This window comes from Cavia porcellus, unplaced genomic scaffold (assembly GCF_034190915.1).
Source record: "Cavia porcellus strain 051 isolate PalLab524CR breed Dunkin Hartley unplaced genomic scaffold, mCavPor4.1 scaffold_19, whole genome shotgun sequence".
Lineage (NCBI taxonomy): Eukaryota > Metazoa > Chordata > Mammalia > Rodentia > Caviidae > Cavia > Cavia porcellus.
This window is the reverse complement of record NW_026947502.1, coordinates 30,031,233-30,057,587: the sequence shown is the minus strand read 5'-3', so window position 1 is coordinate 30,057,587 and position 26,355 is coordinate 30,031,233. Positions and strand designations below refer to the sequence as shown.

The following is a 26,355-nucleotide window of genomic DNA, read 5'->3' as shown; positions in this document are numbered from 1 at the left end:
GTCTCCTGCTGTGTGTGCTGGTCTCTCTGAAGAGAGGCTTGCCTGACTGACAAGGAGAAGGGCCCCTCGAAAATGGATGATTTGGCTCTGACTGACTTACTGATGGGTAGAGGATGCCCTGACTGAGGATTACCTGGGTCGGCACTGACAGGGTTAAGTGGGTGACCCAGACTCTTCCTGGGTAAGACCCAGTCTTACTGACTGACTTACTGATAGGGTAGAGGGGCTCTGAGTGGCTGAGGGGGTGACCTGGTCTCTTAGGAATGGATGGCAGGGATGGCTGGATGGCAGCTGACTGAACTGGCTTTGTACTGGGGTACGCAAGATAGATCACACTTCTCTGTGTATCTGTGCAGTGCATCTGTAGGACCAATTAGAAGCGGAATTATTGGATTTAAACAGAAATGGAAAGAGTTTTTCAGTGGTAGCTGGATGAGAAGATGAAAAAGTGCCCAAGGAAAAGCTCTGAGGTAGTAGAGGTTGTGAATAATTAGACCTCTCCTTACAATAAATGTGGTTAATTGGCTAAATCCTGCTGGTTAGGTTCCAATAACTTTATAAAATATAGTAACGTAGCCAAAAAAAAATGTGTTTATCAGAAGGGTATTTGTTCCTAAAGGAATGAATTTCAGGTGCTAAGCAATGTCTAGTACAGTGGCTCTTAAAGTGTAGGCTTATGAAAACATAGATCACTGTGCTTTCTTTTTCTTTTATAAAGTTGGTACATTTTAGGAATATATAATGATCATCTTATCTAGTAAATTTGTACCTGTACATGATATAACTTGATTCCTTTTTTCCCCTACCCATTCAACCCTTCTTCCCCTCCTTATTTACAAAAGCTTTGTTTCTATTTTTTCCTTCTTTTCTAATTTTTTCTTTTCCCTTCCTTTGCCCCTCTCCTTCCCTAATTCCTCTTCCCATTTGAACATTTCCTTCCTATTTCATAGTATCTATTATGTATTTTGGTCCTTATTTACACTTTCATTTTCTCCCAACAGAGAAACCACCTGACATTTAAACACATGTGTTTGATTTATTTACTTAAAAGTATGGTCTCAAGGTACACCCATTTACCAGAAATATCTTGTTTATCCTTCTTTACGGTTGAGTAGTACTCTCTTGTATAAAAAACCCACATCTTTACCCATTCATCCAGTAATGGGCATTTGGGTTATTCTAATATTTAGCTATTACAGACTGTTCTGCTATGAACATAATGTGCATACATCACTGTGGTATGGTGCTTTTGATTCTTTTGGGAAAATACCAAGAAGAGGAATAGCTGGGTCAAATGGAACCCTCTAGTTTTAGTTTTTGAGGAATCTCCACACTGATTTCCACAGTGGCTGTACCAGTCTCCATTCCACCACCTGGGGAAAGGGTTCCTTTTTCCCCACAGCCCTGCCAGCATTTGTTATTGGTTGATTCTTTGATAACAATCATTCTTTTTGTTGTGAAACAGAATCTGAGAGTTGTTTTAATTTGCATCTTTTGAATGTCCAGTAATGTTGAACATTTTAAAATATAGTTACTTGCCATTTCTACTTCTTCATCTGAGAAGTGTCTGTTCATTTCAGATGCCCATTTTTGGATTGGGTATTTAAATTTAGGAGGGTCTGATTTTTTCTTTTTTTTTTAGTTCTTTATGTGTTCTAGACACTAGCCCTTTGTCTGAGGAACAGTGGGCAAAATTTCTTTTGCCACACTGTGGGTTGTCTTCACACTGTTGGTGGTTTCTCTTGTTGTACAAAAGCTTTGTAATAAGATGAGATCTTATTACAGATTGATGACTCTTTGTGGTAGTTCAGACATACTGAATTTTTGGAGCAAGGCTCCAAAATTTGCATTTCTGACTAGTTCCTAGATAATGTTGTTGATGTTACTGGTTTGCTAACCCCCCTTAGCGTCCTTCACTGTTCCCTATCTCAGTCAGTAGTGGTACTACCAGCCAACACTTGCTCAAGTGAGAAACCTGACCATTGTGCTTGATTTTTACTTTTTCCTCATCAACTAGTCATATTTATTTTTTCTCCTAAATAGCTTTTGTATACATTCACTTCCTCTGCTGTGATTCTAGCCAAACTGAGATCACCTCTGGCCTAGTTTTGTAATAACTTGCTATCCAGTTTCCCTGAATCTACTCTTGTCCTCTTTTATTCTTTTGTATGCCCTCAACAAAAGTGATCTTTTTTAAAAGTATGTAATCATGTTCCCCTTTAATAAGTAATAACTGTACCGGGCTGGGGATATAGCTTAGTGGCACAGAACCTACATGGTTCTGGGGATATAGCTTAGTGGCACAAACCTCAGGCAAAGGCCTGAGTTTGATTCCTGACACCAAAAACAAGAACAAAACAAAACAAAAACCCAAAGCCCAAATAACCATACCTTAGTTAGCTCTAGGTGCTGTAACAAAAGACTGGCTCAAACAACATAAATTTATTTCCTACAGTCCTAGAGGCTGGGAAATGCAAGATAAAGGTGCTGGTTGAATCTGTTTCTGGGCAACTAGAGCTACCTAAGATATGGTTATTTGGGTTTTGCTGTGTTTTGTTTTTGTTTTTTTAGATTGTGTAAATATTTAGATATCGTAAATAATGATATATAGAAGTATGCATTTACTCAATAACTTGCTGTTGAACAGCTGTGCTACATTCAAAGGATATAATAACGAACAACATAGACTTGGTCCGTTACTCTAATTGTATTTAGAGTTTAAGAGGAAGATAAACAGTAAACCAGGATATACTTACTAGTATCTAGTTGGTTTAGAAGTCTCAATTTATGAATCAAAAATGCTTTATGTTTTCTTCAATAATTATTATCACTATTTCTAGAAATCCTCTTGCTAACTAGACAGTATTTTTAAATTTTTATTCATATATCTTTGTGGTATATAATGATACAGAGTATGCATATATAACAACATTCTTTTTTCATCTCCCTCCCCTGCCCTCCGTCTCCGTAGAGAGTGTATTAAGAACATTTTGCTTCCCTTATAATTTTTCAGTCTTTTTCAGTAATTAATAAAGTCTCATTCCAAATAATAAAACTGAATCTGGCTGAGTGTGCTGGAACACATCTGTAATCTTAGCTACTCATGAGGCTGAGGCAGGAGGATTCCAAGTTCAAAGCCAGCTTAGGTAACTTAATAGGAGCCTGTCTCAAACACTAAATAAATAAATAAGTAGGAACTGGGACTGCAGTTCAGTGGTAGAACATGTTCAAGGCCCTAAGTTCAGTTCTCACTCCCATTTTAAAAAATTTCTGTGGATGAAAAAAGATGTGGTATTTTTATACCACATTATACCAATTTTTAAGGCTTTTATAGGTAAATGGAGACAACTTGAGACTATCCTCATAAGTAAAATAAATCAGACTCACATTTGTAAATGTATATTGTAACTTTAGTGTAAAAAATAATAATAAAAACAGAGTAATATTCAAAATGTATAATAGATATTATAATAATGAAAGGGAAAGAAAGTGCTTGAAAGGAAAGACCAACTTGTGGAATACACATATAACTATATGTATGTTTAAGTGTGCAAGATAGATAACCATACTACTAAGTTTTTGATGGTTCATCAAACAGAATAGCTCGTGTTGTCATTGTTGGTTCATTTTTATGCTTTGATTTTGTAACTTGAACAACTACTTCAAAGATAACAATATGTAATATATCAACGGGTGGTGATTTCTTAATATTTTTTTGAAGTTCTGTATCATTTCTACCCTTCTTTCTGTTTTGATTTTTTTAAAAAATAAATTTAAAAAATAAATATAAAAAATTCTGATATGTTACAACATGAGTGAACCTTGAAAACTCTGTGACATGTGAAAAAGCCAGATGTAAAAAGGCAAGTATGTGTGACTCCACTTACATGAGATACTTAGAATAGAAAGAAGTTACCAGGGATTGGGGGAGCGGAGAAGAGAAGTTGTTCAATGCACAGTCTTTGAGATGATGAAAGTGTTGTGGAAATTGGTAATGGCAATGGTTGTCCAACATTGCAAGGATGCTGATGCCACTAAATCATACACTTAAGAATGGGTGTAATAGCAAATTTTGTTATGCTCATTTTTCTATGATAAAAAAGTAAACATTTTTCCTCCTCTTCAGTACTTCAGTGTTTATCCCCCTAGAACTTTGCCAATGACATAATTTTTAGCTTTTTTACAAAAGCTTATCTGCATTAGTACAGAGATTTAAAATCATTATTAGAGGTAAAAATGTCTAAGCAGTAGGCTTTCTACTTGATTAATAAAGATTTTTTTGGTGGCTAACATCTCTAAAAGGCTGGTTTTTCTTTCAGTTTTCTTTTTTTTAATACTTGCAGAGTCACTGCTAGCAGACATATTTCCTTGCTTTGTTTATGCTAAAACAGGTCCGCTGCTCTTGGAACATTCTGTCCTGCCTGCTGCATTCCAGGTATAATCTCCCAGTTTCAGGACACTCCTGACTTTTCTGCTGGATTGTTTAGCAGGCATGGTCTCAGTTAAAACAACTTTATTTAAATTGCTTTCTTATCTCTTGCCTACTTTCTGCCTGCTTCCATCTAGATTTCTGGGATATCAAGTAGATGTCAAAGTCTATAAAAATTTTTTTAGTGGCTTATGTTCCAAGATGATAACATCCTCACTTGAGAAAATTAAAATTTCTGAGAATGGTTAAAAAGCAGAATGTATAACCCTCATCACACTGATGACATCTCTTCAGATATTTGCAGATAGATGGTCAGTACTCACATGTGCAAACACAATTTTACATAAATACATCATACTATGCATATTGTATTGCAATTGACTGTCTTAATATGTCATGGTCTTATGTGTGAGTGAATATATTATGCATTTTATTGGTTCATACAAATATTTAAAAATACTTTGGTGTTTGCACTTCTTGTTATGTAAAAGAGGACAAAGAAGCAAATAAAAAGTGTAACAACTTTCCCATCCTTGATATCCTAAACTGAACAGTTAAATACATTTATGAGATTAGAAAATTCTTGCTTGAAAAAGTTAGAACATGAAATGTTAAATGCCACATTCCTAGCCCTTCTTCCCACTTATTTTCTCATTAGTTTTTTTTTTTTTTTTTTTTTTGGTGAATTCTTCAAAACATACAAAATTACTACGTATTTTAATCTTTCTGTCTCTAATTGATTTTAACACAAAAATATTGCACAGTAGACAGTCGTTTATTTATTTTTACTTGCTATACTTTGGGGATCATTTCCTAACCAGAGTGTAAATATATCCTTTGTGTATAGGGGCATGCATTTGTAGTTTAATTTAATTGATAAAAATATAAAAATATATATAATGAGGTACTGTGTAATGTTTTGGAGCCTGTATATGTTGTGCAATGTTTAAATTGGTTTTTAAAAAAAAATTTATTTTAAAGAGAAAAAAGTAAAACACAATTTCAAAACAATAGGAGAGTACCAATGGTTAATGCGTTGCATATTGTTATCTTTAAATTAGTTACTCAGAGTTCATGATATAGGCATTTAATCATCCAAACAATATTAGCACAAACCTTTCTTTTCAGTGAACTAAGAGAAATTAGTAGTATAATGGACTTAACTATTTTGTGTGTGTATATATGTGTGTGTGTGTGTGTGTGTGTATGTATATATATTTCGTTTTTCCCTTTCCTCTTTTCTCCTTTCTCTCATCCCAATCTCTCTTTTGTTTTAAACAGTTTCTTCCCATTTTAGAATATCTATTGTACATTTTTTTGCATTTTTTTATTTTAAGAAGAAAAGAGAAAAAACCCAGAAAAATCAAGAAGCAAACACATTAAAACAACAAAGCAACAATAGCTACATAGGTTTTCAAAACAAGAATTTAACAATGGTTATTATATTGTATATTTTTATCTTCAAAATAGTTTCTTAGGTTAGCAGACACAGGAATAAAAAAAGTAAAATGAAACAAAACATTGGATTTCAAAAACAAGATGGAAATCCACCACAGCTGCTATAATGCACATTGTTATCCTCCAAATGCTCAGGACACTAGCTTCAGGCCTGTAAAGTCAATCAAGCTGACCATATAGCTCAGTGGCACAGCACCTTCCTGGCAAGCATGAGGTTGTGAGTTCAATCCCTAGTACCAGAAAAAAAAGGCCAATCAAACAATGCAAGTGTTAGGTTATTTATTTATTTTTTTTTTTTACTTCAGTTGCCATCATTTCAACCTGCGTTCCTCTGAGTCAGTTAGTTAGTTATGGGGGTAGGAATGGTGCAGTGTGCTTCTCTCCCAGCTGGCGCACTGGCTGGCTCACGGGAAGGCAGGCTTTGGCATCTTTATTCTCTTCTCATTCCCTGTGGCTGCCCTGTGGAGTGGTTTGGCTCTCTATCTTTCTATTTTTAATGGCCATATTAAAAGTTACTGGTTAGTATATGCCACAATTTATTTAACCAATAAATATTTGGGGTTGCACAGTGGCAGACACGTAATTCCAGCTGCTCTGGAGGCAGGTACAGGAGGACTGCAAGTCTGAGAGCAGCCTGGGCAGTTTATACTTTGTCTCAAAATAAAAATGTAACACAAAATGTCCAGGGATGTAGCTCCCTAGCAGAAAAAATGTTTTTTTTTATTTATTTAATTGGTTACTATTATCAGTAACATTATAAAAGCATCATTGTACTTACCAAGTCTTGCCAGAATATCAACAGGGAAGTTCTCATACACTGGGGACTGTGTTAAAGAATATGTATACTTTACATATCGATAGAAATTACCAATTGTCCAGAAAGGTTGGAACAAATAATATTCCAAAAAAATATTTGAGGGTGTTTATTTCCCAATCCTAAGTGTTGGTCATCAAACTTTTTTGTTGTGACAATCAAATAACTTGACTGGTATCTTATTCTGATTCTTGTTTATTATGAAGTTGAGATACTATGTTAGGCCCTTTGTAGATTTTTTTTTAAACTATTTACATTGGTTTATTTTTTTCTCTAGGCTCTTTATCTTTGTCAATAACTGAACAGCTAACATGAACAGCTAACATCTATTAAGTAAATGATTGCTTGGATAATTTATTTGACCAAACACCAACAAGGAACACTTGGAATGTCTGCAATATTATCATGGGCCTTTAAAATTGAGGTACATCCATCTTTGTATTCTGGATCAAATATTCTTCCGAGTTAGCTTTCTAGAAGTGAAATTGCTGATTTAAAGTTAAATTGTCTAAATGTTCAAAATAGCATTTTTTTTGGTAGAGGAACGGTCTACTTGGGGAGTAGAGAGGAAAAAGAAAGAGTAAACAGTTGCTCTTAATTGCAAGGCCAGTCAGCTGTAAGTTAAGAGTTGGACTCAAAGACTGATCATGTTATTATCCAAGATGTTTTCATCAATAAATAACCTTAAAATCCTAAATCAGTTTGACTACCCTGACCTCTCGAGAGCTTGCAATTTTTAGGGTTAAAAATGAAGAAAATTAATTTTATAAAGTGAGTAATAGTATTAAATAACTATGGACACATTCTAAATCATTTGATGGCCATGTAATTTCAATATTGACTTTACATTTCTGTTTATCATTGTCTGAGTTGGTGTAAACTGCTTGAAGGAATGTTGGGCAGTTTGGTAGTTTTATGAATTTAAATTGAATGGAAGTAGTGGAAGAACTGAATCAGTTTACTTAGGAGGTGTGTAGATTCGTGGACAGGCAGAGCACAAAAGAAACTGCACAAAAAGTCCTTTAAGCAAGAAGAATGTAGTAAACAGTTTTGATGGGAATAAATTGCACAAATTCTGTCTTTGTTCCTTGTCATTAGCAATAAGTACAATAGCACATAGAGTGAAGTCGTTTTTATAATTGTTTTGAGTGATGATTAGGCTACTAATTCAAGTCAAGCTGCATTAATGCCCACAGCTGCATTCAAGTCAAGCTGCATTCAAGTCAAGCTGCATTAATACTAATTCAAATCAAGCTGTTTTAAGGATTTATTTTTATTTTATTATTTTTTTTTGGTGCCAGGTATTGAACTCATGACCTTGCGTTTGCCAGACAGGCACTTAAGCCACTGAGCTAAATCCCTAGCCCCTATTTTAAGGATTTATTGGGGGTGACACCGTTAAACTAGGCATTCCAGGATTACTCAGGGCAGTTTTGATCAAGTTTGAGAGCACACTGAGTTAACAGCAAATCAAAGTTAATAATATTGTTACAGGCAGCTGAGTTAGTTAGAAATATTATAGAACAGCCAGAAATTATTAGAATAATAATTAGTTAGAAATACTATAGGCAGGCCCTCAAAGGAGCCAGAGCAGAAGTTCAGATACCTTGCAGCCTACGAAGAGACCATCACCTCCTGCTGTAGACCAGCTCTCAAGACGAAAGACAAAACAAATACACCTACATCCTAAGGATTCACAGTCCAAGTACTTTTCTATCCCCCTGGGGAAGTCAGGAGTCAGCATCCCACCCGCCTCAGGAAGTCACTGCTGTTAAGCCTGCCCGCTTACTAGGTGACTCGCTCCCCTAATTTAATCAATTTTACCTGAGCAATTAATCTTATTGGTTGACCACAGTTCTGTCCCACCTTATGCTCACCTTGCAAATTCCCGTTCTCCCCACCTTTGACCATCTAACCTCATGGCTTTCCTCTATAAAAGTCCCTGGAAAAGACAGAGTCCGCAGCAACCCACTTCAGACCCCTTCTGTCTCTCAGACAGAAGCTTTCTTTCTCTTAATAAATATATTCTGCTCTTCACCTCCGTTGTTCCTAAAATTTATTCTGCGATTTTAGAGAACACGAACTTGTGAACATAGTAGGTTGGAAGTTTTGTTCCCTTACATCACTAACAATGATTAGGCAAATTTTATTTGTTCTCGGTTGGTTTGCAGTAATTATGCATATATTTAACAATAAAAATATACAAAATGTTAATCTACTTTTCTTTTTTTCAGATACTGTTTTGTGAAAACAAGCCTCAAACAAAAACCTATTCAGATTAAGTTGTCCTTTGTCTTCATTACCATTATGTACATGTTTAACAGTAATTTGATTTACACATTTCTCATATGCTATGAATAGTGTTAGTTTGCCCTTCTGTTTTTATTTCCATCTCCTTCTACTCTTCGTCTTATACTTCTCCCTTCACCACCACAACGTGAAGGATGTCATTTGCTTGGCTGTATAAAGCCCACACATCTTTCTTTATAATCATGCAAATATTAATAAAAGTATACAGACCTATGCTCACACTCATATAAATCAATTTAGAAAATATAGTGTGAATTTGTCACTTGCTTTTAAGTCACATACTTTCTTTGTATTATTGGAAATTCAAGTTATTTTCAAGACTTTTATCTTTGCTTCTCTTCTGGCTGAGGCTAACATCTTCCTTAATCTCAGCCTGTCCCCGACAGGCATGAAATAAATAAAACCTCATTACTTTACACAAAAACCTGTCTGGTGGTCTCTCATGCAGGCTCAAACTTTCAGTCTTCTTGCTTCAGCCTCCTGAGTAGATGGGACTACAGGCATATCCTATCACATGGGCCCCACTTATTTAACTCTTAAAATAATCAGGCACAAGGCCAAATCCTATGAAAAGTTGCTTCCAACTTGGTCTGAAGCCTCTGAGCTCCCCCCCTGGAGTTCTTCCTCTGCTGTAGCAAGGTAAATAAACCTATGGCTTTTTCACTACAGATGTGTTCCTTGGGTAAATGACTTTAAAATAATATTTTCAAAATACTGTCCATTTAACTTTTCTCCTCTTTGGAACATTTTCCCATTTTAGTGTGTTGTTCTGAAATTTTTTGTTTTGTTTGAGAGCCCCTCTCTCTCTCTCTTTCCTTTTACCTTCCCCAATCTTCTCTATGAGCTGTATGTATTATTTCATAGTCAGAAGGGATTTTACAAAAGAATCCCCATTTAGTTCGGATAACTCAAGGTTTGATGATATTACTCTGAATTTCCAGGATTTTGTTAATTCGTCTATGAGGCTACTGGGCAGTGAGGTGGGGAGTAGTTTCTGAGCTAAGGTGTACCTCTTTCTTTGCTCCAGACTCTTCAGACTCAATTCTTGGTCACCAGCCTATTTTGCTGGTGTGTGTGTGTGTGTGTGTGTGTGGTTGTGGGATTGCCATTTATTGTTCATTTCATTAAGGAAATGAACTGAGGAAGAAAACTGCTCTCATATACTTTCATTTCATCATCTTATAAATCTAGTATTATTTATACTGATATACAAAATTCACTACTTTATCATTATTTTATTGATATGAAGCATCACTGTTTGTTCTTTTTAGAGCTTTTCACCTTGGATTCAACCATTGGTTACATTAACTTGTAACACATATAATACGATCCTTTGTTTGTCCATGTTGGAAAAAATATTTTGACATTGTATTTATATTTTTATCTAACAAGTAACTTTTCCCACTGAGAAGTAGATTTTGAGTCATCCTTTGACTTGCTGGAGATGTCACAATAGAACCAGAATACAGAAGTAGCAAATTCATATTATATGAAAAAGATCTTGGCATTTATTGTGCAAAGAAAATGGAAGCTGTCAGATAGAAACGCCATTGTCTTCTTCAAATAAATGTTACATGAACACATCCCCCCTTTTCTGCTACCCTGCTGCATAAGAAGTGCTATGTTTTTTTTTGTCCCAAGGTCATTTCTACAACTGTGTTCTAGGTTTAGTTCTCTCTCATTGTCCCCAAGCCTTACAGTTCCAATTCATCTTTCCCTTACCTATATATTTAACTAATTCTTTCCAGCTGAGTCATTACAGTGCTCTTTTTTTCTAAATAATACAGAGTGAAATTTACTGGGGAACATGTTGACAAGGGCATGGTCTTGAGTGCCAGGAAGACCAGTTCAGTCCCTACAACTTGGTTCAGAAGGACAAGGGTATACATGGGTTAGCACAAAAGGAACTGCATCCTCGTGAGAATGTACCTGAGGTATCTTAATATCAAGGAGTGAGGCACATTCTGGGTGGGTGTCTGGTATAAAGTGGCACATACTACTATAAGAGTTTTTGTGTTTATAGCTTGGTGGTCAACAATGAAGGAGAAACCAACTAGGGTTAATCTGGACCAATCAAGGCAGTTCCAACTCAAAATGGCTCCCTCCACATTAAGCTGAATTCATTCCTCAGAGATGGTCTTTAAAATGTCATGCATCCTCCTCTTTGGTAATTCTGAGCCTGTGAGGGGCTATAGGATTATTAGGACAGTTGGTTCATTCTGTGAGCCTTTTGTCCAGCTGGTGACAGAATCCAAAGCAGAGTAGACACATTTGCACAGAAAGAGAGTAATTGTGCAAATTAGAGGATTAACTGATAATTTACACCAGGAGAGGCAAGCATGAGCCCAATGACTTACCATCTTTCTTACAGAAAAAATAGATGAGGCACTATTTCAGGTTTTTATGTGTGATCTGAGGAGTTTGATGTCAGGGATGTACACACATTTTGTCTTGGTAATAGCAGAGGTTCCACTGGAAACACAAATAGCAACCCTCCAGTTGTAGATGGGAAAAAAAGTGTTCATTGAGGGCCTCTCAAGGTAGATGTACATTTGCTGTCTAGCAACACAATGCCAGTGGCATCATTCATGTTAGACCTCTGGTGCAGTGGCAGCTGGGGGCTGATGCAGAGGGATAACAGGACCAGGACCAGGAGTGATTCTGAAAACTGACAGCAATGTGGCATGCCAGACCAGGAAGCTGTCTGTAGCATCCCGACATGCTTTGTTTAGCCTATCACCATGACTACAAGTCCACAAGCCACCAGGATCAAAAGGCAGGCAGTTAGAAGGGCCGCTGTCTTCACACACTGTGGCAAGTAACAACTGACTTATCTGCAGGATGAGCTACTTGGGACCTCACTGAGGTTTCTCCTACCTTGATTTAAAGCTTGTATTATGTCTCTGGTGGCATATAAACTCTGGCAGAGTAGCTCCTGGATGCACAGATAACACACAGAGAGTCTTTGGGAAAGACAGTACTCTGTCAAACAATAATAAATACGACAGTGGGATTCTAGAGAAACTTTAGACCAATACATGCCCAGAATAAGAGAGACAGCCTAGAAATAGACCCACATAAACATGTCCAATTGATGTATAACAAAGGAACAAAAGCAAAACAAAAGGGAGCAAATGCGTAAATAGTATAGGAACACCTAGAAACCCTCAGCATAAGCAGGCCAACATATGTGTAACGAGTCTCAGAAAGAAAAGAGACAAAAGAAGGAAGAAAATACTTGTAGAAATAAAGGCTTAAAATGTACACTTTTGGGCTGGGGGTTTAGCTCAGTGGCTTAAGTGCCTACTTGGCAAACGCAAGGTTGTGAGTTTGGTACCTGGTACCAAAAAAAAGTACACTGTTGATGGAAAACTATAATTACTGATTTTCCCTCCTAAAAGCACATATATCTATTCTTTATCCCATCATAGAGAAGCCCCTAATTTCAGATTCTTAAATGAAATTCCAGCATACAAAGTGTCAACTTTTCCTTAAGATGCTCTCTGTGACTCTGTGTGTCAAGTCACAAATAGCATCCTAAAAGCAATAGAGAAAACTTGTCTTCGTGAACAAGGGGACCACAGTAAGATCAACAGCGGACGTCCACTCAGAAGTAAGGGGACGGAGGCGGAGGGGTGTATAACCGCAAGGGTTAAAGAACACGATTTCAACCGAAGAGCACACGTTCAGAAAATCTGTCCTTTCATATTGAAAAAAGTGATCATATTCCCAGATAAACAAAGCCTAAGAATACATGCTACCAGCACTCCTACCAAATCAGTGGTGCTAAACAAAGGCTTTAGAATGGCAAGAAAAGTTTCAATCTTAAATTTGAAAATGCTGGATTGATTTGTAAAACTGTGGGAATGTGTGTGGTAAAATGTACATGTGGTAAATTTGTGTATGTGTGTGTGCATGTATAGAAGTTTCTGAGTTCTTCTGCAGTTTATTATTGATTTTAGAAGGAAGAATATCCTTTCAAGGTCTGTTTTGGTTTCTATACTTATTTAATTTGGTGAAATTTTAATAATGGAATGTAAAGGGAGCAGTGTGGAGGAGGAGCTATCTCTACAGCTGCAGGCTCATTCTTTGCCTGGCTCTTGCTGCCTGGAAGCTGTGGCCCAGGGTTTCTAGAGGTGCAGGGTCAGATTTCCCTACTTTCAGAAAGAGGACAAGTTGACACTTTGTATGCTGGAAGTTCATTTAGGAATTTGAAATAGGGACTTCTTTCAAATTTGGACATGGCTAACTGAGGACCAATAAGATCTAATGGGCCAAATACTAGAAATCAAATATGCCAGTTCAAACTAGTACTTACGGGAGAGTTTGCTGTTGGCAAATCAAGCCTAGTGCTTTGTTTTGTGAAAGGCCAATTTCATGGATTTCAAGAGAGTACCATTGGGGCTGCTTTTCTGGCTCAGACTGTGTGTCGACACAACAGTAAAGTTTGAAAGATGGGATACAGATGGTCAAGAATGATACCATAGCCTACCTAGCACCCGTGTGCCACAGAGAACCACAAGCAGCTATAGTTTTCTATGATATCACACATGAGGAATGTTTTGAAAAAGCAGAAAATTGGGTTAAAGAATTTCAGAGGCCGCAAGTCCTAACATTGTAATAGCTTTACCAGGAAACAAGGCAGATCTAGCAAATAAAAGAGCGATAGATTTCCAGGAAGTACAGTCCCATAAGGAAGGTAAATTTATTATTCATGGAGGAATCAGCTAAAACATCAATGAATGTAAATGAAATGTGGCACTAAAAAGTTGCCAAAGAATGAACTGTAGGAGAACTTTTGTGTTCAAAATGTTTCAAAAGCCAAAATATGTCAAGAGTCTGCTGTGTTCCTTTAGCTTCTATAAACAAGCTTGCTAACCACAAGATGTACCAGGTACAAGCTGTATCTGGCTGTTTTTGTTTTCACTTTGTTTGTATATTTGTAAAGTTCCACTTGCTTACAAAAGAGTCCAGCCCTGCTTGATAAATGGTACAAAAGGAACTTCTTCAACTAGCTCAGGGCTGGGACTTCAGAGGACACAATTTCTCTGGGCCCACTGGCGTAATAAAAGTTTGTACCTTCCATGTCTCTAAATGCCACTCAGTTTCTTTGCCTCCAGTGAACCTAAAATTGCTGTAACATTTGGATGTCTGACTTAAAATTGACCATGCTGGCTGGCCTCTCAAGCCACTGGCTCAGAGTTGGGGGAGTGCCTGCTGGGTACCCTCCACCAATGGGATGGTGTACTTCTTATCTTATTGGTGAGGTCTCCTTCTCCAGGAGGACCAGACTGGTGAGTGCTCTGATGTCCTCCTGATGGTGGAGGAGTGGACTTGTTCTTCATTAAGACTTGTAGACAACATAAGGCCCTGGGGCTCTGTCCCAAGTTAGGCCCATCCCCACAGAGGGAAGGGGAGACTGATTAACTTCCAGAGCCCAGGCAGGGATTTCCATAAAGGGGGAAGAATGTGTTACGCTTTGAATGAATGTGTGAGTGTGGAGATATTTGTGACTTCACAGTGTAAACAATGGAGTCAGAGTGGGCCCTGATCTGTTTTTCTGTGGTGGCATAATAGTGATTCATTCCCCATCATAGGGATTGACCAGGCCTGGGTTTACATGGGTCCACCTTAGCCAAGTTCCCATGATGGATGCAGCCAGGTGGGTATCTGAGAAGTCTCCTCCAGGGAACTTCCACCCTTGTGTGTTGCAACACTGTACACAGGGTGGGGAGTTTAGAATATGGTCACTACAAAGAGCAAATCAACTGTCTTAGACTGTATGATTAAGAATTTCAAAAAGGGTTTTAATGAAATGAAATGAAATGAAAATGAAACTATCAAAACTCCAGACCCTCTGTGAAGTAGACTGCCTTGATGTTTGGCCATGGGAGGGAAGTCTAGACCCTTCCTTGATTTGACCAGTTGGATGACTATTGACCAGCATGCCTGACCACACTGACCAATTCCCATATATGGACTCCTGACTGGAGATTGCCCAGATTCTCCTGCTGTAGGTGTGATTCTGCAAAGGGAAGAAGGGACAGAGTCAAGTCTTCATTGTCTGAGGTCCCAAGAGTTAAACAAAGACTCAAAAAAAAAAAAAAAGCTGAATAGATCAAGGTACTCTTGATGAAGAGGTCCTCCCTCTACACTTTATATCAAAGGGTTGTCACCACCAACCCTTTATAGTCCACATCCCCTTGGATCCTCCCCCTCAGCTCATCAACTTCCTCAGATTCAGAGATGGAGTGAGGCCAAACCTCTTGGCCCTTCAGATGAACCCCTCACCTGTTGCCTGTGCTCAGCACAACTGCCAATTCCCCAGGTACCCCTCTAGGAGGGACTCAAGTGGGGGCCAATGGATCTTCCCAACCAGGCTGGGCAACCTTCTATTATCAGCCCTTCAACATCACTGACCTTTTAAACTGGAAGCATTACATCCCAGCTTATTCTAAGAAGCCCAGGCACTCATCAACCTCATGGAATCCATCTTTTAGACCCACCAGCCCATTCACGATACTGCCACCACCTCCTCACCCTTTTTAACACTGAAGAAAGCCACAGAATCCTGACAGAAACTCAAAAATGGCTCCAAACCCAGCCCCTTCCTGACTTTTGGCCTCTGAGGCCTGAGTGAAGGACTCACCTCATGATAAAATGCTGGAATGAGACTTCAATACAGAGGGCAGAAGAAAGTCCCTTGCTGATTACCAAGAGGTCCTCCTTAGAGGCATTTGGGAGGGAGCAAAGAGACTCACAAATATGTCCAAGGTTGCTATTATCATTCAAAAGCCTGATGAGGCCCTGGTTGACCTCTACAAGAAGCTTTGTGAAGGTTTTGCCTGTATATCCCCTTCAATTCAGAGGCCATAGAGAATAAACATATGGTCAATGCTGCTTTTATAGGACAGTTAGCCTTTTAACATTGGCTGAAACCTTTGTAAATTGGAGGGCTTCCCTGAAGTGAATGTGACACAGCTATTGGAAGTGACTAACAAGGTCTTTGTGAACTGGGACAAAGAGGCCAAAGAAAAGGCAACAAGCAGGTGAAACAAAAGATCTCTCTCTCTGGCTGCTGCAATGGGAAGGCCTAACCCCACCCAAAAGCCTGGCCTGCCATGAGAAGAGGTAAAGGGAGGATGCCTCCCTTTGTGATATGACCAATGTACTTGCTGCAAACAAATAGGACACTGAAAAAACAAATGCCTGCTTCACCAGTGAGACTCAGAATTGCTGGACCCCATTTCCAACTGCTAAAATATCAACTGGAGCCAGAAGGTGAAGACCTACTTGGACTGATGAGAGCCAAATTGGAATAGGAGAGACCAGGACTCCTAAAAATCCCTGGGATCCCATGCTCAAAATGTCAGTTGGAGGCTGACAGACGACTTTTATGGTGGACATGGGAGCAGAATATTCCACTGTGACAATTCCAATAGGTCCCATCAACATATATATTGACTCCAGTTAAGCTTTTGCAACTCTTCATGTGTACAATGAGAGAGGATTACTGGTGTTGGGATGTAGGGAAAGAAATAAAATAATGAAGACTCCAACTTCTGGAGGCCACATGAGAACTGAAGAGAGTGGCCATCATACACCAGGGACACCAGAAAAACGGGATGCCATAACAAGGGGATCGATTGTGGATCAGGTGACTAAAGATGCTGAACACCAAGGATGGGTGGCTTCAAGCCTTAGGAGACCCACAATTATTGCTAACATGTGACTGGCCTAAGGAACCATCATGGCCTCACCTACTTGGGAAAGACTACATAAGAGATGCTTCTAGGTTGATATTACTATGTTCACTGGGTGTCATCTCCCTGTGTCAACAGTGGCTAACAAATATCAAACTTGTGTCCAAAATGATCCTATCCAATGCCCTTGTCCCACTCTAAGAATACGACACACTGAAACCTTTCCCTTTGAGGACTTAAAGATACATTTCACAGAAATCAGACCATGCCATGGATATAAGTACCTCCTGGACCTTGTCTGTATCTAATTGGGCTGGGTAGAAGTAATACCTATGCAAATGGAAAAAGCTTGAGAAGTGGCTAAGGTTCTGCTGTGGGAGGACTGGTTTTAAACAACAGGCGAATCATAGCATTGACAATTTTATGGGGCTGTCCACCGTTACATGGCCTATCCAACATAAACACTCAACTGCTCTTCCTAAAGAACTCTAAATTTTATAGTGGATGCTGGAACCCATACATCATTGTTGACCACTGATCATCCTCTGTGACTGAGACTCTGTCCTCATAAGAGTGCCTTATGCTACCCAATCTTTTTTTTTTTAATTTTAAAAAGAACAAAACAAAACAGAACAAAGCAAATCAGAACAGAGCAATGCAAGCAATACCGGGCTTCAAAACAAAACAACCAGATATAAACAGTGGTTATCATCTCTTGTCTTCTTTGAAATAGTTGTTCTTACCTTCACATACAATAATATCAAATCTAACAACATAGTCTAAAATTAATTTAAAAATGAAAGCATTACAGGACTTCAAAACCAGATAACAGGAAATGAACAATGGTTACTATAATGTCTCATTTTCTTCAAAAAAATTTTCCATACCATCACACATAGAATCAAATAAAACACAACAGAATAAAATCAAAACAAAAGAATACAAATATGATAGGACTTCAAAACAAGATGATAGGAAATCAGCAATGGCTAGCATAATGTCTCATTTTCTTCAAAATAGCTGTTCATACCATCACACATAATAAAATCAAACTAAAGACTGAAGAAAATCAAACAAATGAAAGTATTACAGGTTTTCAAAACAAGATAATAGGAAACCATCCATGATTGCCATCATACATCCCATTATGTTCAAAATAGCTGCCCATGCCATCAGACAAAGTAAAATCTAACAAAACAAGGCAAAACAAATCCAAACCTAACAAAATTATGAAAACAACACAAGAGCTCAAGACAAGACAATAAGAAATTAACAGTAGTTATCATCTTTCCTTCCCACGTGTTTCCTCCCTTATCACTTTTACAATATCGATTGTAAAAGATGCTTTTTGGATCCCATTAACTCCTGTTTTTTATGCTAAGATTCACCTGTATGAGTTCAAACGGTTTTGCCCATGAACATGGTTTCCAGTTACATCCATTTACCAAGAGCCTCAAAATTATTCTACTTTATAGCTGGGTATACTACCCAATCTTAACCAATCTCAGAAATTGTTCCTACTAGATGCAAAAAGTTTCCTCCTTCATTGGGAAAATAAGACCTGGGGCACCACCCAGGTTAAACACAGGGACAGGCATCCTCCTTGACTGGGGCCACATTGACCATAAAGGTTAGGGTCTGGCAAGGACAGGGCAAAGACTTTGATCTTCTCCAGATACACAATCATTTCTACCTCAGTATCCCAGGGTGTGTTTTGGCTCTGGTGACACTTCTGTCTATGTCTACCTGCCTGCTAACTGGACCCCAAACTGTAACCTGGTTTACCTGAACCAAAAGATGGATGCTATCCCCGGGGACCAAGTACTCCCAGTCCCTATGCTGAAATCAGCTTGACATATTGTCAGGCCTCTGTGCCCATCTCCTTGTTAGTGGGATAGGCCACACTACTGCAATGAGGACAGGGATAGCTGGGTCCACTGCTGTGGATTCTCACAAATTCCTGTCCCAAGAACTCTCTCAAGGTTTCATTGATACTTCTAAGGCCCTTCTCACATTACAAAGTACATTAGATTCCTTAGAGTTGTAACTCCTCAGAGCTGTAACACCTCAGAGCCAAACAGACATTCTGATAGCAGGAAAGTGGGGTGGGGTATGTATATTCCTAGGAGAAGAGTTCTGATTTTACATAAACCAGTCAAATGACTATCTGGACCCACAAACATCCAGTTTCTCTAAACTGGGACAGTAGTCATCTGTGACAAATTAGAAATTATTAACTTGGGCTTTCTGAAAAACATCTTTTTTTGAGACAGGGTCTTACTATGTAGCCCAGGCTGGCCTAGAATTCATGGTGATTCTCCTGCCTCAGCCTCTCAAGTGTTAGAATTACAGGTGTGCACCACCATGCCCAGCCCCGAAAAACATTTTTAGAAAGATATTATAAAGACATTTATGCTTAGCTACAGTATTCAGGTAAACTTTTTCTGTTATATAAGATGTACATGCCATGTTTTAATAAATTAACTGCAAGAAAACAGTCTCACATCTCCAGGAAGAAAAGCCATATTAATAGTATCTAAATTATAGCCAGGCCATCCAGAGGGCCCGGGCAAGAGCACCAACGACCCCTTCCTCCATCCATAGGGGCTGGGCAGGTCTGTGAAATCCCCCATGACCCAGTAGGATCCCAGCTGGGGGAACATGATGGACAGGTGGAACTACTGGCCTGGGAAATTCTGAAGCAACAGTAATAGTATGAGGCAACAACTGGCTCACATCAATACTCCTAGGCTAGTTAGTTCGGGAAGAATCCAGGACTTGTCAGCAGCTTCACAGGAGCAATTCCGATGACTGGTCCCTTCCCTACACTGCAGGACCCACTGACTGGGGGAATGACAGATACACAGTAGACCCTAAGATGCACATAATGGACAGGCCAGCCTAGTGAGACTGAAAGAACCAAAATATGAGCCAACAGGTGGTAAGTTAGGCAAATCAGAGTTGTGCTTGGGGACAAAAAACATGGCATAAAACATGGGTGGGGAAGACCTTTTGAAAAATTTGTTCTTTTTTAATATTTTAATTTATCTTAACTTGTTTTTATCTTATTTTCTTTTCCTTTTTATTTTCTTTTTTCTCAATGTTTTCTTTTTCTCTCCTTTTTTCTTTCTCTCTACTTTCTTCTTCTTTCTTTCTTTTGTCTGATTTTTTTCTCCTCTATTTTCTAAGTGGCTGGGGAGATTTCCAGCCACATAAAACTAACCCCATCTCTCAAATCCAAAGATCAAATTCAGATAATCCCTTGAATGTCTTCCCAAGTCCTCTCCAGGGAAGGTTATCCAAAGCTCATAGAAGGGGAAATGATAAAAATCAGAGCAGAAATTAATGCATTAAGACTAAGAATACTATATAAAGAATTAATGAATCAAATAATTGGTTTTCTTTTTTTTTTTTTTTTTTTTGTCTTTTTCGTTTTTATCGGTACCAGGGATCGAACTCACGACTGCCTGCTTGCAAGGCAGGCGCTTATGCTGCTGAGCTAAATCCCCAGCCCTGAATAATTGGTTTTCTGAAAGAATAAATAAAATTGATAAATCCCTAGCCAACCTTATCAAAAAAGAAAGAAAAAATTCAAATTCATACAATGAAGAATGAAAAAGGTAAAATCACTATAGATCCTGCAAATTCAGAAGATCATCAATACCTATTTTGAAAATCTTTAATAGGATAGAAAAGACAGAACAAATAGAAAGATTCCTAGAAACATAAATTACCAAAGCCAAATTAGGAAGATATGAAAATTCTGAAAAACCCAATTTCAGTTAATGAAATTGAAAGTGTAATTAAAACTTACCAACAAAGAAAAAAAAAGCCCAGGTCCTAATGGATTCACAGCTGAATTCTATAAGACATTCAGAGCATATTTAATGTCAATACTCTCAAACTCTTTAATGAAATTGGAAAGGAAGCAATTCTTCCTAACTCATTCCTGAAGGCAAGTACTACCCTGATATCAAAGCCAGAGAAACACTCAATGAAAAAAGAGAACTATAGGCCAATCTCCCTAATACAGTTAGATACAAAAATCCTCAGTAAAATACTAGGAAACAGAATTCAGCAAATCATCAAGAAGATTATATACCATGACCAAGAAGATTATATACCATGACATAAATACTCCTAGACTGGTTAGCTTGGGAAAAATCCAGGACTTGTCAATGGCTCCACAGAAGCAATTCAGATGACGGGTCCCTTTACCCTGCAGGACCCACTGACTGGGGGAATGCCAGCCACAAAATGCATACCGAAATATAGAGATGGTTCAACATACACAAATCAATAAACATAAGACACCATATTGGCATAGCCAAAGACAAAAATCATATAATCATCTCAATAGATGCAGGCAAAGCATTTGATAAAGTCCAACACTCATTCGTGTGTCCACGAAAAACCCATAGAAAATCAGAATAAATGTTCTTTACCTCAATCTGTTAAAAACCATCTATGACAAACCAACAACCAATATCATACTAAATGACCAAAAACTGAAAGATTTCAACCTAAAATCAGAAACAAGATAAGGATTCCCACTGTCACCACTCCAATATAGTTCTGGAAACATTAGGCAGAGCAATTAGACAAGATAGAGAAATAAAAGGAATAAGGATAGGAAAGGAAGAAGTTAAATTATGTGTGCAGATAACATAATACTTCACATCGAAGACCCCCCAAAAACTCCACCAAAAGACTTGTAGATTTAATAACTAAATTCAGTAATGTAGCTGGATACAAAGTCAGTACTCAAAAATCAATAGCATTTCCTCTGCACAAACAACAAACTCACTGAGAGAGAAATTATGAAAACCACACCCTTCATAATAACACTGCCGCCCAAAGAAGAAATACTTAGGAATCAATATAACACAGGAAATAAAAGATCAATACATTGAAAATTACAGTACACTGAAAAAAGAAAATGAAGATCTCAGAAAATGGAAAAATATTCTTTGTTCATTGATATAAAGAACCAACATTGTGAAAATGGCCATACTCTCAAAAGTATCATACAGATTTAATGCAATCTTGATTAAAAAAAAGACCATTAGAATACCTCACAGATCTGGAGAAAATTTTCCTAAAATTCATCTGGAACCAGAAGAGACCTAGAATAGCAAAGGTGATCCTAGGCAACAAAGGCAAGGCAGATGGCATCACATTCCTGACTTGAAATTATATGTAAAGCTACTATGATTAAAAAAAAAACCAGTGTGGAACTGGCAAATAAACAGACCTGAGAATCAATGGAAGAGAATAGAAGATACCAATACAACTACAAACACTCACTTACCTTACCTTTGGCAAAGGGGCCAAACATGTCCACTGGAAGAAACACAGTCTCTTTAATATATGGTGCTGGAAAAACTGACCTTCCACACACCAAAGACTAAAACTAGACACATGTCTATCACCATGCACTAAAGTCAAAATGCATCAAAAATCTAAATATTAAAACAGGAACACAATCTACTGGAAGAGAAGTTAGGTAAAGATTATGAAGGCATGCCGGGCGTGGTGGCGCGTGCCTGTAGTCCCAGCTACTCGGGAGGCTGAGGTGGGAGGATCGCTTGAGTCCAGGAGTTCTGGGCTGCAGTGCGCTATGCCGATCGGGTGTCCGCACTAAGTTCCGCATCAATATGGTGACCTCCCGGGAGCAGGGGACCACCAGGTTGCCTAAGGAGGGGTGAACCGGCCCAGGTCGGAAACGGAGCAGGTCAAAACTCCCGTGCTGATCAGTAGTGGGATCGCGCCTGTGAATAGCCACTGCACTCCAGCCTGGGCAATATAGTGAGACCCTGTCTCTAAAAAAAAAAAAAAAAAAAAAAAAAAAAAAAAAAAAAAAAAAGATTATGAAGGCGGAGTTCATGAACAAAACCCAAATGTGTAGGAAGTATTTCAAAGAATCCAACTGAGTTCTTATCATATTGAACAGTTATTGTACATCAAAAAGAATCTCCAACAGAATGAAAAGACACACCACAGGTTGGGAAAAAAATTAGTCAACTGTCCCTTATAACATATAAAGTATTTTTAAAACACTAGGTCCCTGAATTCAAAGACCCAATCCAAAAATGGGTGTCTGTGAGATTAATAAACACTTCTCAGCTGAAGAAATACAAATGGAAAACAAATATATGAAAAAATATTCAGTGTCACTGGTCATTCAAGACGTGCAAGTTAAAACAATACTGAGACTCCATCTCACCCTCAAAAGAATGGCTATCATCAAGAAATCAACCAATAACAAATGCTGGCGAATGTGCAAGAAAAATAACCCATCTCCACTGTTGGTGGGAGTGTAGACTGGTACAGGGAGTGTGGAGATTCCTCAAAAAACTAGGATTAGGGGTCCTATTGGACCCAGCTATTCCTTTGCTTGGTATTTTCCCAGAATAATTGAAAGCGTCATCCCTCAGCTCTATATGTGCACCCATGTTTATAGCTGAATGTAATAGCTAAATCTTAGAAACAACTCAAATGCCCATCAACTGAGGAATAAAAAAGCTGTGATATTTTATACAATGGAGTACTACTCAGCTATAAAGAAGGGTAAATGAGACTTTTTAAAGAGAAATGGATACAACTACAGACCATACTCATAAATTAAATAAACTAGACTCCTACGTATAAACATCATATTGTCTCCCTATTATAAAAAACTGAAAGAGTTCCAAAATGCACAAAAATATCATGAAAGTGAAAGGGACAGAAACTGTTCAAAAGGAAAGAAGAACTTGGAATGGGGGAAAGGAGAAAAGAAAAGAAAGGAGGGGTAAGTATATATATATATATATATATATATATATATATATCATATATCTATTATAGATAAGATAATTATGTAACATCAGCTTTGCCTGAGTTGACACCATGCCAAGAGAATGTTCTGTGGGAAGGTGGAGATGCAGAAAGAGGAGATCTTGAGTGTGATAATCCCCGGAAATACCAAAATTCCAGAGACAACTTCATATTTGCAGAACTAAGAACCTGGTGGAGCTCAGGCAGAGACCTCCTGCAAGGCAGCAGTTATGTCTGGGGTTGTAGGGGAGGGTGTTGGGAACCCAGAGAGGTGGGCTGAGAGATGGGCTGAGCTGCAGGCTGTGGAGGGGCTGTGGTTGGAGCTTTTCTGTCACTTCTCCCCCACACTCAGGAGCCCTTTGTGGTGAAATCAGAGCTCTGTGATGCAGACCTGCCTCCCACTTCAGGTCTCCAAGGGGAGTCTCAGGGCTCTGCTGGCTGCGAATGACAGTACACATCAGGTGATGAGGAAGTTTCTTCTAATAAGCACTTGCAGTACCTGAATGAGCCCAAGTTCTACTACCTGGGTGACAGGTGTCATCCTTGTCTTTGAATGTGGATTAAGGCATTTGTTCCTACAAATTCCTCATCTCTAGCCTAACACAGCCTTCCCAATCATAGGGAAAAGGAGACCAACAGAAAGGCACTCATGGGCAAATTACAACAGAAGGATTCTCTTTTTACTACTCTTCTTTCCACTTTTGCAAATCAGTAGAGACACTTATAAGTGGAGAAAGCTTAGGAAGGACTAGAACATCCTTCTGTGGGCACAGGTCACAAGGCATGGGTAAGGCTGGGGACTAGAACGTCCGTCTGAGACTCCCAGCTCACCGATGTGGTGTGATGGGGGTGCCGGTGTGGAATCAAACGTTGTGACTTAGTGAGCAAGTACTGGATTCTCAAGGAAGTTGGGGATCTGAGAAAGCACAGACCCTAAGCAGTGTTTCATCAGACATGGCAAGGTGCCTCAGGGGCTAGCTCCTGCTCAGCGCTGAGCTATCTGAGGGCTGTGCTGGGTCCCAAAGTATGGTGCTTTTAAATAAGATTATTCCATCTTAAAAGCATCCCCCATTCATTTTGTGCCACTCTTCCCATTAGCTTCCATTTCACTTAGTTTCTTTCCTAGATCAGCTTCCCTAAAAACAAAAAACGAAATGAAACAAAAACCCACCTATATTATCAGGCTCTGTTTCCCTGACTCCTATTCATTTCTCTTTTAAAATTTTTAAAATTTCTCCTCTTCCCCTCTTCATGTCTGCCTCCTCTACAGATGTAAAAAAGATCTGTCTCCCTGTTGGTGGTGATAAGCCCCAGACTCAAATTGTCAGTGTGGATAATAAAGCAGTTAGGCATTATGAAATCTCAACAAGGCATTTTATTTTTGCAAAAGGGCACAAGAATCACATAGCAGGCATTCCAGGCAAGGGAGAGTTGCCCCTTTATCCTTGAAACAGATGGAGCAGCTCAGCCCTTTCCCATTGGCTGGTTTAGGGCTTCACAGTCTGTCCTGACTGGCTAACTAGGATGCCACAGGGGAATCTGAAGGCTTGTTAAGGGGAAGAAAGAGCAGAGTGGAGGGAGGTGTGGAGGCCAGAAAATTCCTTGGTCCCGATAAGCTATGTTTGGTTTGTAGGCTGTGTTCCCAGGACTGGAACTGAGCAGGCATTTTCTGTAACTCAGTATGTTCAGAAAGGAATATCCAGGGTGGACTAGTGCAAGATGCAGTCACCTCGTTTGATAAAAAAGACAGAACTCACTGTTTTCCATTTCCTATTATATATCTTTTATTTTGGTCTTTATGTTTTGTGCTTCTCATATAAGAGAAACCATGAGATATTTAAGCTTGTGTATCTCGTTTATTTCAGTTCACTTTGGGATCTCAAGGTGCATCCACTTTCCCACAGATGACTCAAGTTTACCAAACTTTACAACAGAGTAGTACTCCATTGTGTATAAGTACATTTTCTTAACCCATTCATTTTGATGGATAATATGCTATTGCCAAGATGTAGCTATTATGAGGTGTGCTGTTATAAATCTGGGTATGCATGTATTACTGAAATATAAAATGTTTAACTCAGGAGGATACCTAGAAGGGAACTGGCTTGGTAGGATGGAATTTCTGTATATTTTTTGAGGCATCTCCATACTGATTTACATAGTAGTTATACTATTAGATATACCACCAACAGTGTAGACGGGTTCCTTTTCCTCCACAGCCTCACCAGTGTTTTTGTTAATATTTGATTTCTTGACGATAACCATTCTTTTCAGAGTAAGATAGAATCTCAGTGTTGTTTTAATTTGCTTTCTCTCATGGCCAGATATGCTGAAGATTTTTCCATATATTTATCAGCCATTTGTACTTCTATAGCATGTCTATTTATTTAAGTTGCCCGTTTTTTCATTGGGTCTCTTATTTTTTTGTTTGTGTTTTTTGCAAAGTTAATGTTTTTATTGAAGTAAAATTGGTGTAGAATAACAGAGACCACCGCAGCTACTGGGCTCAGTAACAGATGAAAAACTCTTATGAGATTTTACCTTTGAGAGGCCTAACATTGGGGTGGAGCAATTTAGAATGTGTGTGTGTGTGTGTGTGTGTGTGTGTGTGTGTGTGTTTGTGTGTCTGTGTATGTCTGTGATCTCTGTCTGTTTGTTTGTGTGTTTAACACTTTTAAATATTTTAAAATGAGTCTAAAGTCCTTGCTCAGTTTTCAAGTCACAAAGAACATGAATAAAATGTTCTGTGGCATACTTTTAGCAGTGGTAGTGAATATTTTTCCCCAAAAAATTCCTCTAAAAGTGCTGGCTATACTTTTTTC

General features: G+C 38.5%; 1 pseudogene; it reads left to right on the top strand.

Moving 5' to 3' along the window:
• Positions 1-38: 38 nt before the first annotated feature.
• Positions 39-22,517, top strand: LOC134471621 (ras-related protein Rab-5A-like; annotated as a pseudogene).
• Positions 22,518-26,355: the final 3,838 nt, after the last annotated feature.